Source organism: Setaria viridis, chromosome 3, assembly GCF_005286985.2.
Source record: "Setaria viridis chromosome 3, Setaria_viridis_v4.0, whole genome shotgun sequence".
Lineage (NCBI taxonomy): Eukaryota > Viridiplantae > Streptophyta > Magnoliopsida > Poales > Poaceae > Setaria > Setaria viridis.
The window spans coordinates 26,909,845-26,926,910 of record NC_048265.2 but is presented as its reverse complement, the minus strand read 5'-3'; positions in this window follow the sequence as shown (position 1 = coordinate 26,926,910).

The window sequence follows — 17,066 nt, the reverse complement described above, 5'->3', positions numbered from 1 at the left end:
CCATACCCCATCTTTGTAGAGGCTAGGTTGGTGGGATAAGTTGTATTGGCAACGATGGTGCATTCTGCTGGTTTGCCATCTTTTGACAGGCTTCGCAGCTTCGTACGAGGCTTTGTGCGTCATGAATTGTGGTGGACCAATAGAATCCCTACCTCAGTGCTTTACTTACCAAGGCTTTGGATCCTATATGCGACCCGTGAATTTCAGCTAGTAGCTCTTTGTCACTTTCTGTGTCTATGCACCAAAGCCAAGGGGTTGATATTCCTAACTTGTATAATTCTCCATCAATTATCGTGTAGCCCCTGGCCTTTTGTTTTAGTCTACTTAGCTCAACCTCGTCGTAAGGCTCGAAGTAACCTCTCATGTAAACCATAATTTGGGCTCTCCAGTCAAAGCTTTCAATTGCATTTATTGTCTTCGAGGCTGGCTCTTTTGACAATGGTGTGTGAATGATTTCATAGAACACGTTGGGGGGCATGGGCTGAGTTTGTGCTGCTACTTTTGCAAGTGTGTCTACCTCATCATTCTCTGCCCTTGGGATGTGTTGTACAGTGAAACCTTTGAAATGCTTTTCCATTGCTCTTACTACTGCAAGATACTTGACTAGCTCCGACTCTCTAGCCTCGCTATCCTTTTATATGTGCTCTTTAATTACTTAGAGTCTATTTTTATGAACACTTATTGACCTAGGGCCTTCATTTTCCTTAGCCCCATGAGCAATGCTTCATATTTTGTGGTGTTGTTTGTAGACTCGCATCATTTATGAAGCTGAGCCTCGTAGCAAATCTCATCTTAACACCCGATGGCGAAGTTACAATAGCTGAGATTCCTACCCCTCTATCACACTAGGCACCGTCACAGTGTATAACCCATGGAGTCTCGACCTCGTCTTGGCTGGCACATGGAGACATCCAGTCTACAATGAAATCCGCCAGGACTTGTGATTTTATGGCACTTCTTCTCTTGAAGTCCACAACATATTCTGACAACTCTGATGCCCATTTAGTGATCCTCCTCGAAGCTTCTCTATTTGTAAAGAGATCTTGTAGAGGTTGGCTTGTGAGTGCCATGATTCTATGGCCCTCAAAATAATGCCGCAGCTTGCGGTGCCATAACCACTGCATACGCGATTGTATCTAGCTCCGAATAGAACAGCCTTTGAACCTGATAGTGCTTCCGATGTGAAATAGACCGGGATCTGTTTCAGCTTGCCATTGATTTCTTTTTCTTGAATCAGGACAACACTTATAGCTGAGTTCAAAGTTGTCACATATAGCAAGAGAGGTGATTTTGGTTCTAGTGGGCACAATTTGGTCATGTTTGTCAAGTAGTCTTTGAGCTGTTGGAAGGCCTCACTTAGCTGCTCCCCCAACTCAAACTTCTTAGAGTTTCTCAGGACTTGGAAGAATGGTAAGCTTCACTTCGTGGCTCTTGGAATGAACCCGTTAAGGGCAACAATTCTTCCCATCAGCCTCTGGTGGTTTGTTGGTCACCATAGACTATGATGACTCCTTTCAAAGTCGGAATTTTCATACATAAAAACAGCTGCCTGATTGCTGCATCAAACTTGTTAATGAACCCTCTCCCTAGGATGGCAAAGTAGGGGTAGTACATTTCAACAACATCAAATGTTATACGCTCTGTTCTTGCATTATCGAGGTTTCCAAATGAAACTGGTAATGCTATCTTTCCCAAGTCTTTAACTAGCCTCCCTCTAAGCTAAGTAGTGGGACTTCTGTTGGCTCGAGCAAGTGTGGGTCAATTTTCATCTCCTTAAAGGTGTTTGCGAAGATGGTATTCACAGAGCTACCATTGTCCACTAGGACCTTCCCTATCTTCTAGCCAACAATGATGGCCTCAATCACCATCACATCATTGTGCGAGGCTATTTTCAATTTGAAGTCTTCTTTTGTGAAAGAAATTGACATGTGTGCCAACTTTGGCTTAGCTGGGGGACCATCATGTATGATTGTGTTCACTTGCCTGAAATAACCTTATTTTTACCTTTTATTTTCAAACATGAGGGAAGACCCTCCGGCGATTGGCATTATCATGCCATAGGTTGGTAGAGCATTTGAGCTGTCCTCACGACGTTCGGATTGTGAGGACCCCTCGAGATTGTCATTATCATGCCGTATGTAGGTAAGGCTTTGGGATTGTTGTTTTGTAGGTTAGGCTCAGCTTTTGGAATTTCATTCGGTAGATTTGGTAATGGTAAGGTTATCTCTTGGAGAGATTGGGAAGGCACAAAGTTTGCAGCCTGCGAGGTTAATTGAGTTTGGGGGTGAAATTGCAGTAAGTGTTGCCATACCATGGCGGGCTGGAAATTTGCGAGGTTGGGGCTTGGGTAGTATGGTGGTTGTGGCCAAAAGGTGGTATGGTGGATGGTTTTGGGTGCTTGAGCCGGCTTCTTTTCTTCAGCCATTCTTTCGAGGGTCTTTAGCGCCTCAGGGCAAAAATCAATTGTATGGTCAAGTTGTTTGCCATGAAACGTATAGTAGAAGGGTCTTTGTAGGCTACTTCGGTTACTTGGCCTTGGAGGCCCTCTGTCTCGGCCTCTTCCTCTTCCAGCATGACCGCCCCTCTAGCCGTTGCCAAAGTTTGGTTGATATTGGTGGTTTTGGTTTTGGTTTTGACTTTGGTTTTGGTATTGGTGCGAGGATTGGTTACCCTTGATTGCCAGCACTAGTTGGGTTGGGTGCGAGTGGTGGTGTTGCTGGTGGTTGTAGGGCGAGGTTTGCCAGTTTTGATCTTTTTCAGTTTGCCTCTAGCAGTTTCTCTCCGCCATCCTCCTCCTATGGTCTTCATCCGATCTACAATATTTGTCCAGCTCTACGAACAGGGTTTCCATTATTTTTGGATTTTTCCTTGATAGCTTCGAAGTTGTTGGCCCTAGATTGAGCCCCTTGATGCAGGCCGCTATGGCCACGCTGTCCTCCACATCTAGAGTTTGCGACTTAAGTTGGACAAATCTTCTCACATAGCTTGCTAGAGGCTCTTTATCTTTTTGCACACAGTTGAACAGGTCCCCTTCATCAGTCACGGCTCTATGAAAGCCTTGGAAGTTTTGAATCAGCTTGGTTTTAAGATCGACCTAGCTGTATACGGACTGCGGCAGAGTAAAGAGTACCAATTTAGTGTTGCACCCTTGCACGCTATGATGAATGACTTTGCCAATACCACATCATCTCCCCCTACTGAGGCTATGATTGTTTCATAACTCATGAGGAACTGGCAAGGATCTGTTTGGCCATTGAACTTTGGTAGTGCAACTGCTTTGTAGGTTGTGGGCCATGGGGCTATTTGCAAGCCCAAGGATAGTGGGGAACTTTTGTCGATAGTTGTGTATGCGCTCGTTGCCACTGGGGTGTTGTGCCCAACGAGGCTAGGATTTAGGTATATAATGGGTATATCATTGGTGTTGAAAGTTTGAAGTGGTGGCTTCGGTGGCTGTTGTGGTGTGTTGTGCAAGTATTGCAACTCGTTCAACTCTTGCTGCAACTCCCCTAGTTGCCTTTTAGCCTCGTTTAGTTTTGCCAGCTTGTTGGCTGCTAGTCTTTATGCCTAGAGCTCTTGAGCAAATTTCTCTTTTTCTTTCTTTAACACCTCTAGTTGTTTGAGTGCTCAAGCTAGCTCTTCTTCTGTTTCACTGAGGGGTTCATCGTGCGTGATTGTTTGCTGCAATGTTTGGCTTGTGGTACCCGCCTCAACTCTACCTTTCTGTGATCTTGTTCTTAGATTAGCCTCAATTATTTTTAGCTTTTCTGCCTTATCATTGTTAACTTGCTCGACTGACACAAGTTGCCTTTCTTCCCCCGCCTCGTCTTTGGTAGTTCTCTTTTTCTTCTGAGGTGGCATCATGGGTTACCTAGTAGCTCAGAACACTGTGGGCGGCAATGTTGGGAAATAAGTCTCAGGGAGACTAAGACACGACAATGTTGGGAAGCACTCGTAGTTCAACTCGAGAAAATGAGCATCCGTTTACATCAGGGTAGGGCTCCCCTTTTATAGTGTCTTGGAGGACACATTACATTCCACAATTACCGTTATTCAACCACTACATTCCTAAAATATACTATACACCAAGGTCTTTTGGATATTACTTGTACGACTTGGTCTCCTCTGGCGAGTCATGCTTCTCACGCCTCCAATCAGCCCCGTGAATCGTGCTCTCAGACGATTCCACGAATCACGCCTTCACATTTCCAATGCCTTCACGCTTTTAATCTCGGACCTGAAGCCATTTTAATCTTGAGCTTTGAGACCGTTTAACTTCGCACTGGAGAGGCGTCAATCGTGCGCCCTGATCCTTGTTATGTTATAAGTCTCTTCTTCTTGACCAAATTTGTAACCCTTTTTCATCGGTTCCGGGGTAAGACCAAAGCTCTTGCACGGAGCTGCGGTGTCCCCCCCTTGGCCGAATCCGGGTAGAATGCTAGTGTGGCGGAACCGTCCTAATTAACTTAGCTAAAGCACAATTAAGTCGCCTGACACGTGATCTTATGCTTTAATCAAGTTAACTCGGCAGTCCGTCGGATTTCATCCGATAAACCACTACACAGGACCGAGAAAGCAGAGCTCACACGAAGGTGAGTGGTTCTAGAGAATACAATAGATCATCCAAATTAAACAAGTACATTATTTTAAAACCTCAGGTTCGAAATTCAAACAAGGTTTTAGAGTTCTCAAGCAGCGGAAAAAGTCAAACAGAAGCTAGCGCAGGGGTCAGACGTCACGACGAGGCCGGTCATGACATCACTGGTCCCTATCCTCGCCGTCCGAAGAGGGATCCCTCTCGACCGTCCACCCAGGAGGAAGCTGGGGAGGCCAAGTGCCACAAGCAGCAAACTCAGGGGCTTCAACATCACCTGAAAAGATTTGCCACAACAAGGCTGAGCGACTACGCTCAACAAGACTTACCCGACGGGTGGTAACTACTCCACAACCTTCAAGACATGCAAGGCTTTCTGGCTGAGGGGTTTGTTTTGCCAAAAGTGACTACAGTAGATCCTTACTTTCAATATTTTTGCTCCCCGTTCTAAGTTCATTTACCAAACTAAATTAGTAGCTAGGCTAAACAAGCAAAAGTTCCAAGCAATTTATGACAAGCATTCTTATTAACATTCATCAAGTTCCATTCTTACTCAGTGTAGCATAGCGATCAAGTAGTTCCAAACTGTGAGAGGCAGACGAATCAATTCGAATTTCTTAACCATGTATGGCGAACCTAATCTCACAATATCCGCGCACCACAAAGGGGTTGCTTCCCTTGTCGGCCGTCCCCATCAATCCCCTGACCCGTGTCGGGCCCACTTCTCTTGGTACAAGGCTCCACCGACTCAGCCTCTGCCGTTCTGTGACTGCCCTTGTCACCACATGCGGCCGTAAGGGAAATTTCATTCCAGAGATAGTGGATCGAACCGTTCATGTCCTGGTTCAATCAGGTACTAGGCTTCCCCATCCCATACTAGGTATGAGATTAGTACTTTCAAACACTTGATCACGAACACAATCACCTTTTGACCTTAATCAAAATTTCAAGTAGATAGATGGGGCAATCCACCGACCACCAAAACAATTTATAAGGCCCTGCCCCGTCCATCATCCTTATAGTCGTAACAAAAAGGAGAATAAGCAACTCCTATAACTCGCGAGTGACAGGAAATCACTCGACTTTTACCAAGTTCTGTTTAAGTATTGCAACTACTCGGCCTATCATACTAGTGTTCAGATCAAAGGGAAACTAAGTTATGCATCTACGATTTCAAACAACTCCTGGAACGTAAATGCACACACATACAACAGAGCGCATGCGCAAGTTTAGAAAGACTGGGTTATGCTCCGGGGCTTCCCTTCGAGCGGGACAGAAGCAAACTGATCTTCGGTGCGCACGGACTCAGCTCCGGCAGGCGGCGGCTCATCTACGACATTGTCTCCGGGCACCGGGTGAAGCTCGTATGTGCCGTCTGCGAGGTTCAGCTCTACACGAAATGCAAATGCAAGGGTGAGACACTTAGATGGTGATTTCAACAACACTTGCAAAGATTTAGCCCAAAAACTATAGCAAAGCTACAGGAAAAGTGTGAAACCCACTTCATTGGATTCTACTCAGAATGAGGATTCCAAACCAAGTGATTTCATATTTTTCTGATTTTTTCTCGATTGAAGATGAAATTTCCAAGCTTCTGTCGATCTAGAACAATTTAAAAGGGTCGGATTGGGGAAAACTTATGATCTGACCCTTAGACCTAAGGGATAACTGTACCGGGGTCCTCAGATTTAACACAGAGAGGTCCTCAAAATTTTGCACAGATACCCTCGGTCAAAAGAAAAAGACACAACCGAGACCTCGGGCGAGGCGGACAGCACACGGGCGAGTCGGGCGGGACGGACAGGGATCGTCAGCTTACCTCTGGTCCTACAGGCGAGGTCTTGGGGTCGGGAAGAGACAAGTCGAAGCGGAACGGCGGAAGGCGGTAAGTTTCGGGCGGCGGCGAGGTCTGGCAGTGCTCCGGCGGGGGTAGTGCTTCTTGTGGACAACGGGCAAGCTCTAGAGCTGCGGGAAACGAAGGCGAAGCGGCGAGCGGGATCGGCAAGGCACGGCATTGGGCGGAAGGGGTAGCTCCACAGAGAGGTGGCGCATGAGCGCGAAGCAAAGGAGTAAGCAGCAGCGAGTGCGCTTGGAGAAGAACAAGCAAGCGGTGTGGCAAGGGTGGTGGTAGCGAAGGGAACTCCGGTATGATGCTTCGGTACCCCTTTAATAGCTGCGCGGGAGTGCTCGAAGGAAGGAACGAGCTCGAGTGGGCACGCGGATAAGATCGAGAGTGCTCTACCGTGGCGGTGATTGGTCGGCGCCTCCATTGGCCAGAGAAGCGGAGCTTCGGGGGCAGGATCCTCCGGGCATTGGGCAAGGGAGATAGCGTCAGGCAAGCACGGGCTTGCCAGGCGGAAGGATTGGCGAGGCTGAGCATGTGCCTGGTTGCGTCGAGCGAAGGATTGGGTACGGCGGCTCAGCCGGTGTGCGGTAGTGGCGTGGCGTGCGAGAGAAACGAGGACGTGGGCGCTGGTTGGGCAAGCGGGCGAGGGCGTGGAACGACGGTGGCGGCATTGGCAGATAGAAGGGAGGGAGGGGCACTGCAAGTGAGGGCGCTGCAGGCGAGGTGACAGGGCGAGCGGTGTGATGCAAGCATGCGCGGACTAGCGGCTCTGCCGGGGCACGCTACTGGTGAGGCGGGGGAAGGAGTTATCACTGCCTACGCGGCGGTTGGTGAAGATGGCAGCGTCACGGGGCGCGCGTGCGAGCAGCGTGACTGAGGTGTGACGGACGGGCCGGAAGGCGTTGGGGCGCGGGGCCGGGGATCCAGGTGAGACAGATGCGCGTTGGAGGCGAGGTGGTACCGGCGCGGCAGCGGCCGATCTTCGGTCACAGAGTGGGAGAGGCGACGGTGGAGCTGCAGGCAGTGCGCCAGGCACGGCCGGCGAGGCCTCGGGCGAGACGAGACGGGGAGGAGGGGTCTGCAGCGCTCTTCTGCGTGCGACTGGAAAAGAGGCACGCTGATCCATCTTATCGCGGCCGGCGACTGGGCGAGGTGACTCTCGCCGGTGAGATCACGCCACGCGGTGGCGGCGCTCTGAAGCACGGCGCACACCCGCTCTGAAGCTCTCTGTCCGACGGATCCGCGAGATCCTTTGCCGGGTCCATCTTCTAGCCTCTGGTTCTCCTGATTTTCAAATTGCACCACGTTGACTCTGTTTACAAGAGTTGTAGTACACAGACTAAGGTCCAACTTTTGTAATTTGACGGAGTTCAAAAATGCGGTGGATTAGGAGATTCAGGGCTCCAAAGTTTGGAGGAACACTGGTTTCCGGACTTAGAGCGAAACGGTGGTTTTGCTAGTTTTTCAGGGGTCGGGACTGATTTGAGCTGCAGATTTGGGAATCTTCGGAGGCGAATTGGACCAATATCCAATTAACAAGTTGTGGTAGGAACTTCGTTCTCCAACTTCTATAAAGGGTTTCCTTGATGTTCTGTTCACCTTCCCAAAGATAAACCCGCTTTAAGGCGCTAGGTCGGGTTGATTTTCTAGACTTAGCCAGTATGGCTAAAGGAGTCTGAGTTGACCAGACTAGGGGACTTGTCTTAAGATTAAAACTCGGCTGATTTAATCTAGGTCGTTATAGCCTACCCCCCTTAAAAGAATCTCGTCCCGAGATTTGGGTGTAAAGACAACTAGTGGGGTTTGTGGGTCTTACCACCTTGGCTGAAAAGAAAACCTCTGAAGTGCTTATTCAGATATTCCTCGGTTTCCCATGTTGCTTCCTCTTCCGTGTGGTTACTCCACTGAATCTTATACATCTTCACAACTTGCCGTCAGGTGTACCTTTCCTTACGATCGAGAACTTTGGCATGGTATTTTGCATAGGATAAGTCGGGTTCAAAGTCAAGTTGTTCCTGTTCCAAGACTTCGGTCGGAACTCAGACACATTTCTTCAATTGAGAGATATGGAAGATGTCATGAATGGCTGAGAGCTGTTCAGGTAGTCGGATCCGATAAGCAACGGGTCCACGGATTTCCACAATCTTATAAGGGCCAATGTAATGGGGAGCCAATTTCCCTTTTACTCCAAACCGTTGCACTCCTTTGGTCGGGGAGACTCGGAGGTATACGTGATCACTAATGTCAAACTGCAGGGGTCTCCTCCTTTTGTTAGAACAGCTCTTTTGTCGAGATTGGGTTGCCTTAAGATTGGCTTGAATCACCTTAACTTGCTCTTCGGCTTCTACTACTAGATCAGGACCATAAGTTTGTCTTTCCCCAACTTGTGACCAAGTTAAGGGTGTCCGACACCTCCGACCATACAAGGCCTCGAATGGTGCCATCTTCAAGCTAGCCTGGTAGTTGTTGTTGTAAGAGAACTCTACCAATGGCAAGCATTTATCCCAGTTCTTGTCATAATGGATTACACAAGCTCGTAGCATATCTTCTAGGATTTGATTCACTCTCTCTATCTGACCATCTATTTGAGGGTGATACGTTGAGCTACGGATTAGCTTTTTGCCAAGTGAAGTTTGTAACTACTCCCAAAAACATGCTACAAACTGAACATCTCGATCTGATATGATCGGCCTTGGTACACCGTGCAGGGAAACAATGCGGTTGAGATACAACTCTGCATATTTCTTGGCTGTGTAGATGGTGTGAATAGGAAGAAAGTGTGCAAACTTGGTGAGGCGATCCACAATAACCCAAATGGAATCATGTCGCTGAGAGGTAGGGGGCAATCCAACAATGAAGTCCATACTTATATCCTCCCATTTCCATGACGGAATAGGTAGCAGTTGCAAGGTACCTGCTACCTTTAAGTGACTTGCCTTGACACGTTGACATGTGTCGCACTCAGAGATATAGCGCGTAATTTCTGGTTTCATTCCACTCCACCAAAAAGTTTGACGGAGGTCATGGTACATCTTATTGCTGCCAGGATGAATTGAGAATTTGGAGAGATGTGTTTCATCTAGGATTTGCTTCTTGAGATTGGGGTCAGATGGGAAAACAAGTCGGTTCTCATAGTACACTCTCCCATTTTCATCCTGTCGGAAATGCTTATACCCCTCATCCTTCTGTGCAATTTTCCCCTTAAGCTTGATTTCCTCATCTTCTAACTGTGCCGACTCAATTTGATCTTCCAAAGCAGATTCAATGGAAACATGACCGAGGGCGCCATGGGAAATGATTTCCAAATTGAGTTTTCCCATCTCATGACATAGAGTTTCTGTGAAGTTGGTTGCCGAGAAACAACTGCAATGGGCCTTGCGGCTAAGAGCATCTGCTACTACGTTGGCTTTGCCGGGGTGGTAATGCACTTCCAAATCATAATCCTTGATCAGCTCTAACCATCTTCTTTGGCGCATATTAAGGTCGGCTTGCGTAAAAATGTACTTGAGGCTCTTGTGATCGGTGTAGATATAGTAGTGAGTGCCCATCAGATAGTGTCTCCATATTTTTAAGGCATAAATCACTGCTGCCAACTCAAGATCATGTGTAGGGTAGTTCAGTTCATGAGGCCACAACACTCGTGAGGCATAGGCAATGACTCAGTTGTCTTGCATAAGAACACATCCAAGTCCAGTGCTTGAGGCGTCACAATACACGTCGAACGGCTTAGTAGAGTCAGGTTGAGCTAAGACTGGGGTAGAAGTCAGGAGTCTTCTCAGCGAGTGGAAGGATTCTTCACATTTATCACTCCTAGTGAATTTGGCTCCTTTCTTTAGTAACTCAGTCATAGGCTTAGCGATTTTTGAGAAATCCGGGATGAATCACTGATAATAGCTTGCTAGACCAAGAAAACTTCGGATTTGATGAACCGAAGTGGGTGGCTTCCAGTCCATGACCTCTTGTACCTTGCTAGGGTCGACTGCTATGCCATCCCGAGAGATCGTGTGTCCCAAGAATTTAACACTTTCTAACCAGAACTCACACTTGGAGATCTTGGCATAAAGCTGATGATCTCTCAAGCGTTGAAGAACCACATGAAGATGCTCGGCATGTTCTTCTTCGTCCTTCGAGTACACCAGAATATCATCAATGAATACCACAATGAACTTATCCAACTCAGGCATGAACACCGAATTCATGAGGTACATGAAATAAGCAGGTGCATTAGTGAGTCCAAAAGATATTACCAAGTACTCATACAGTCCATATCTTGTGGAGAAGGCAGTCTTGGGAATATCACAGGGTTGGATCTTGATTTGGTGATAACCAGAGCGAAGATCAATCTCCAAAAATACTCTGGCTCCAGCTAACTGGTTAAATAGGACATCAATGCGGGGAAGAGGGTACTTATTTTTTATAGTAACCACATTGAGGGGTCGGTAGTCCACACACATGCGTAGACTCTCATCCTTCTTCTTCACAAACAAGGATGGGCAACCCCAAGGTGAAGTACTTGGGCGTATGAAACCTTTCTCCAATAATTCATGCAATTGGGTTTTTAACTCGACAGGTGGCATCCGATAAGGCCGTTTTGATATCGGGGTTGTGCCAGGCTGTAGCTCAATAGCAAACTCAATATCCCTATCTGGTGGCATGCTGGGTAGATCATCCGAAAATACATCGGGGTACTCACAGACAACAGGAATTTCTTCTGGCTGGGTTTCTGTCATAGGATACACACAAGGATTTGCGTACTCTGGGTGGGACAAGTGTAGGGTAGAGTTATCGTGTAGAGGTGAATTTATGTGGACAGCTCGAGCAGGTATGTCTAGTATCACCTGATGTCGAGTCATCCAATCCATACCCAAGATGATATCTATCCCTTCTATGTCAAGGATGATGAGGTTTTCCCTAAAAAGGATTTGGCCTAACTTGATAAGTACAAGGTTAACTATCTTGTCTGAAGCTATTCTCCCTCCTGGGGTGGAGATCATATATGACCCTTTTGTGTGACCAACACTCAGCTTACATCTCTCACCAGTCTTATTCCCAATGAAACTATGAGGTGCTCCCGAATCAAACAAAATAAGAGCAGGTTGATTATGGACAAGGAAGGTACCCGTCATCACTGGCGCACCTTCTGGGAGTTCCGTCAGACTGGTGTAGTTTAGCTGACCCTGGGAAATCTGCACCTTGGGCTTCTTTCCCTTGTTGGCCGCGGTATCACTCTGACCGGGGTGCTGATTCTGGTTTCTGGGGTAGTCCTTGGCAAAATGCCCTATGTTGCTGCAGGTGAAGCAGTGGTTACCATTCGCAGGGTGCGGCAGCGGTGGCAGGGTCAGCCGGGGTGCCTATAGGTGGAAACTAGGGAAGCGAGGTGCTGCCGGTGGTGGAGGGCGAGCAACCCATCATCCCGACTGCTGTGGCCTGCGGGGCGCTAGAGGGGGAACCATTCTGAACTTCCGAGGAGGCTGGCTCGGTGATGCCATTGGAGCTTTTCGTTTCAGGTCGGCCTTGAGGGCCTTCATGCAATCTTCTTGAGAAATGGCCAGATTCACCAGCTCATTGTAGGTATCCACCTTGATAGGGTTCAACCTCTCCTTGAGCTCCAGGCTTAATCCCCTGCGAAACCTCTCGTCGGTGTCCGCATGGTAGCCGGCATAGCGGCATAGATCATTGAAAGCCTGCGCATAGTGCAGGACGTCACGGCTTCCCTGGGTGAGAGCTAGGAACTCGTTGAGCTTACGCTCCAGTAGGTCTTCTGGGATATGATGGCCCCTGAAGGCGGTCTTGAACTCATTCCAGCCAACAAAATGGTCGGCCAGCAGCATGGCATGATAGTGGTCCCACCAAAGCTGGGCGGAGCCACGCAGCTGCTGTGCTGCGAACTGGGCCTTGTTCTGGTTGGGGAACAGGGCGGCGAGGAGCTCAAACTTGGATTCAATCGCATGAACCCAAGCGTTGGCGTCGAGTGGGTCCTCTGTCTTGTGGAAGGTCGGGGGCTGCGTGCCTCGGAAATCTTCATACTGGGCGACCTAGGGGTGCGGGGGACCTCGTCCTCCCTGCGGTGACTGCTGCTGCTGCTAATGTTGCCCCTGGACCAAATGTCGCACGAGTTCGGTTTGGGCAGCCAGGACATCCGCAAGCGATGGTGGAAGGGGTGGTGGTGGCGGGGGTGCCTGGTTATCCCCACTACCACTCAGGGCTGATCCGGAGCGGGTCAGGCGCACCATCTGCAAGAGTACACTTTTCCATTAGCCATATAATCTGAAGCTTGCTCAACATAGGGAACAACATTATGGGCAACACCACAAGCATCCATCTTGCCAATAGTGAAAAGGATAGCAGTATCGAGTAGGTGCATAACCTTTCTTTTCCAATTTAGTCAGCACTCAGATTGCTCTCGACATCATCCGCTTTATTTTTGCTAACCAATAGTGAGAGTAGCATGATTGGTGGGGTCCCGCAAGATTCGCGCCCTCATCGGCTGGTCCGCACACGTCCTCGGGTGAGGCGAAGCTCTGTCCCGTGGGTCCGGATACGTTCGACCCTTAGCGCCCGGATCGGGCGAGGTGGAGCCTTGCGACAAGAGGTCAGGCGAGGCGGATACCTGCCGCGAGAGGTCGGGCATGACGGAAACCTGCTGTGAGGGGTCGGGCCAAGTCGGCGGGGTCACTGATGTTGGAGGCGGGCCGAGTTTGACAGATCCAAAAGAGCTGAAACTTCATGAGCGGCTACAGCACAAGTTTTTACACAACTTTGGTATTGAAAGCGCGTCCCAGAAGTGGGCAGAAGTGGAAGCAGGAGTGGGATGGAAACATGAACGGATTTTACCAAGATAACTGCTACCAAGGTCAATTCATGACAAGTTCCTTAACACAGGAAAAGTATTCGACTCAAGGCTAACCTATTACATCACCATCCAAAATTATAGGTTGCCGAGGAGTACAACAAGACCAACTTACTACAGCCTCAAACTAAAAGTTATCTAGGTTGCCTACAGAGGAAACACTGTGCGTCGGAGAAGGGGCTTCACCAACTTCAGAGTCCATGCTCGCGACTCTCTCTATTTCCTCGGGGTCCTCCTCCTCCTCCTCCTGAGCCATAGGTTCATCCAGCTGCATCTCTAAGGCGTGGATAGCATCGAGCTCAGCGTGGTGCTCATCCAAATGTGCATTAGCAATAGCGAGCTCCATCTCAACCTCCAGTTTTTCTTCAGCAAGCTGTACCATATCCTGCTCCATGTCAGTCACCCTTTCCTCTAGTTCGGTAATCCGGGTCCCCATATCGGAAATCTGTATGCCCCTGTGGACATGCTGTCTATGTCGTCTAAAAAGTGGGTGCAGGCCCGATATCCCTTGTTTGTCTGTCCTGAAAGGCTACTCAGTGCAGGCCAATTATTGATGGTTACGAACAACAATGCTCGTAGATTAAAAATCTCTTATTTATTCTCATCCCACACACGTACACCTTCTTCCTTCCAGAGCTGTAAAAGTTTATCAACCAACGGTCTTAGGTACATGTCAATGTCATTGCCGGATTGTTTTGGGCCTTGGATAAGCGTCGGCATCATAATGAACTTCCGCTTCATGCACAACCAAGGAGAAAAGTTGAACATACATAGGGTCACAGGCCAAGTACTATGACCACTACTCAACTCATCAAATGGATTGAATCCATCAGTACTTAAACCAAACCTTATGTTCCTTGCTTCACTCTCAAAATCCAGGAATGCTCTATCAATTGATCTCCACTGGACTCCATCTGCGAGGTGTCTCAGCATCTCATCTTCCATACGTTCTTCTTTGTGCCATCGCATCAACGTAGCATTCGCCTTATTCCTGAACAAGCGCTTCAAGCGTGGTATTATAGGAAAATACCACATCACCTTCGCGGGAACTCTTTTCTTGGGAGACTGCCCCTCGACATCACCAGGATTATCTCACCTGATCTTATACCGCAACGCTTTGCACACAGGACAAGTATCCATTTTCTCGTATTCATCACCACGATAGAGGATACAATCATTAGAGCATACGTGTATCTTCTAAACCTCCAATCCGAGAGGGCAAATAATCTGTTTAACTTCATATGTTGTGGACGGTAATTTATTATTCTCAAGAAGAATCTTCTTAACAATGTTCAACATCCCTTGAAATGCCTTATCAGACACATCATTTTTTGCCTTCCATTGCACAAATTCTAGTATCGTACCTAGTTTTTTATGGCCCTACTAGCAATCTGGGTACAACAATTTTTGGTGATCATCTATCATGCACTACAACTTTGCTGCTTCCTTCTCAGTTTTGCAATCTGTTTGTGCATCTCGTAGCACCTGACCAACGTCACCAGTAGAGCTATTTTCTGCAAACTCATCTTCATCAGCCTCGCCCATTGTAGTATCTACAAAAGCTTGGCCTACAGCCCAGTCTGGAATGTTGTCATCATCCTCCTCCTATTCACCATCTTCCATTACAGCCCCTCTTCCACCGTGCTTGGTCCAAACCAAATAGTTAGGCATGAAATCGTATCTAAACAAGTGGCTATGAATAGTCCCTAGGAATCTTTTGAATAGTCCTTATTACTGCGTTGGAAGCATGGACAACATACGAACCCGTTCTCTAGCTTGTTTTCTTTGGCCACTTCGAGAAAATAATGCAAGCCATCAATAAACACCTTGCTCCATCTGTCCGCATTATACATCCATTGCCGGTCCATCTGCATCATATTACGCATGAAAATGGATTACGCGTGAAAATGGATTACACTTGAAAATTGATTACGCATGAAAATTAATTCATGATTGAAAGCATGTCAAACGTTGTAGTGCAAATAATGCTGAAAGTTTAGATATAGATAGAAATACACATATTTAAATTACATATCCAAACAACATGATACACTACGACAAGCTATCCACTGATTATTATCTAGGAGGACTTTAAGCATCTTTGGGCGGTGAAGACGAAGGTTCCGCTGACCTAGCCTCATCCTATGATTTATTTGTGCCTCTTGGAACGGTAGTACTAAGTGGACGTGAAACACTCGGGACTGATGGTGGAGCATAACGACCACCAAAAGGAGGTTCCTGACCCACCGCAACAGCATCTTCATGATGTTTCTGCAAATAACGAAGCATTGCTTTCTCCAACGTGCTCATTTTCTTCGGCTTATCTTGAGAGTCAACTATGGTTTTCCCCTTGCCGCAAGAGGAACAACGATCATCCCCACCATCGCCACTTCCTCCTGTAGAAGAAGCCATCTATGTACAAAAATTCATACCTTACCATTGCAGAACTTGTTGAACTTGAAGAGCGTGATCATCTGGCGAGCATATTCTCAACTAGACGGCACCATACTTCATCATGGAAGAGTTTTGATTCTATGAAAAAGGGGACACGGTCTTCCACGATGTCCGTATCCGCTCTTTCTCGTAGAATTGGAGCTTCTTCTTAACATCTGTTGCTGCTCGGCGGAGAACATGCTAGCTGAGATGAACATGGTATGCAAGTTCAACAGGTATGGATTTGAAAAACCATATTAAATTTGACAAGATAAACCGTCTAGACAAGGGTAGCATCATTCTTAAACCACTGCAAGGATACATACTATATATGACACATCAATCTCCCTCACATTCTAGCTCAAAATCCTCTCCATTTTCTACTTCACATTCTAGCAAATAAACTATCCATCTCCATTCTACACATCAAGTTGTTTTAACTAATACGAATCGTATATAACAAGCAAACTATCCATCACATTCTAGCTCGAAATCATGTAATAATACAAATCCTCTTCATTCTCCCTCTTTCTAACAAACAAACTCATTTTTCTCCCTCTCTAAAGCATAACACGAGGTTGAAGAAGAAAACCTTTACAACACTTTGGATGAGTGAAATTCCCATGAAAATGAGGGGAAAAAATTCGGGCAGCACCTCCCTTGCTTCGACACCACTGGAGAGTAGGTGAAGCTCAACTCTCTATCTTTATGGTGGATTGGATCAGGCTAGAGGAGAAAGAAAGGCCTCTGTCTTTGTATATAATGGGGGATGAGTTTTTATCCCGGTGAAAAACTTTAACCGGGACAAAAAGGAACACCTTTTGTCCCGGTTGAAAGTTTACTCCCGGTTGGAGCCTCCAACCGGGACAAAAGGGGCCCTTTTGTCCCGGTTAGAATTACCAACCGGGAGTAAACTTTTTGTCCCGGTTGGTGTTATCAACCGGGACAAAAGGGGCACGCCACCGACGCTAGGGAATTAGCCGTTACAACCGGGACAAGGGGGTCTTTAGTCCCGGTTGTAAATGCCAACTGGGAATAAATGTCCGCCTTATTCTAACCTACCGTGACGCATAATCTTTTCTCTCGAGCCTAGATTAAACCGGGACTAAAGAGGGATAATCGAAAGTCAGTTCTGTAGTAGTATTTTTATAACGAGGTTGAGTTTCAGTACGTGGTGGTCAAAGTCCTCGCGCGTCTAGAAGATGGAGAATTGTGCGGTAGCCATGAGCCATCCATGCGTCCAAATTCTCTCTCTTCTCTTGCACGCATCATATCAATCTCCCTTTCTTTCTGCATGGCTGACTTGTCGTCCGTCCTTTATTTCTACGGTCAAGAAGCCCAACGGA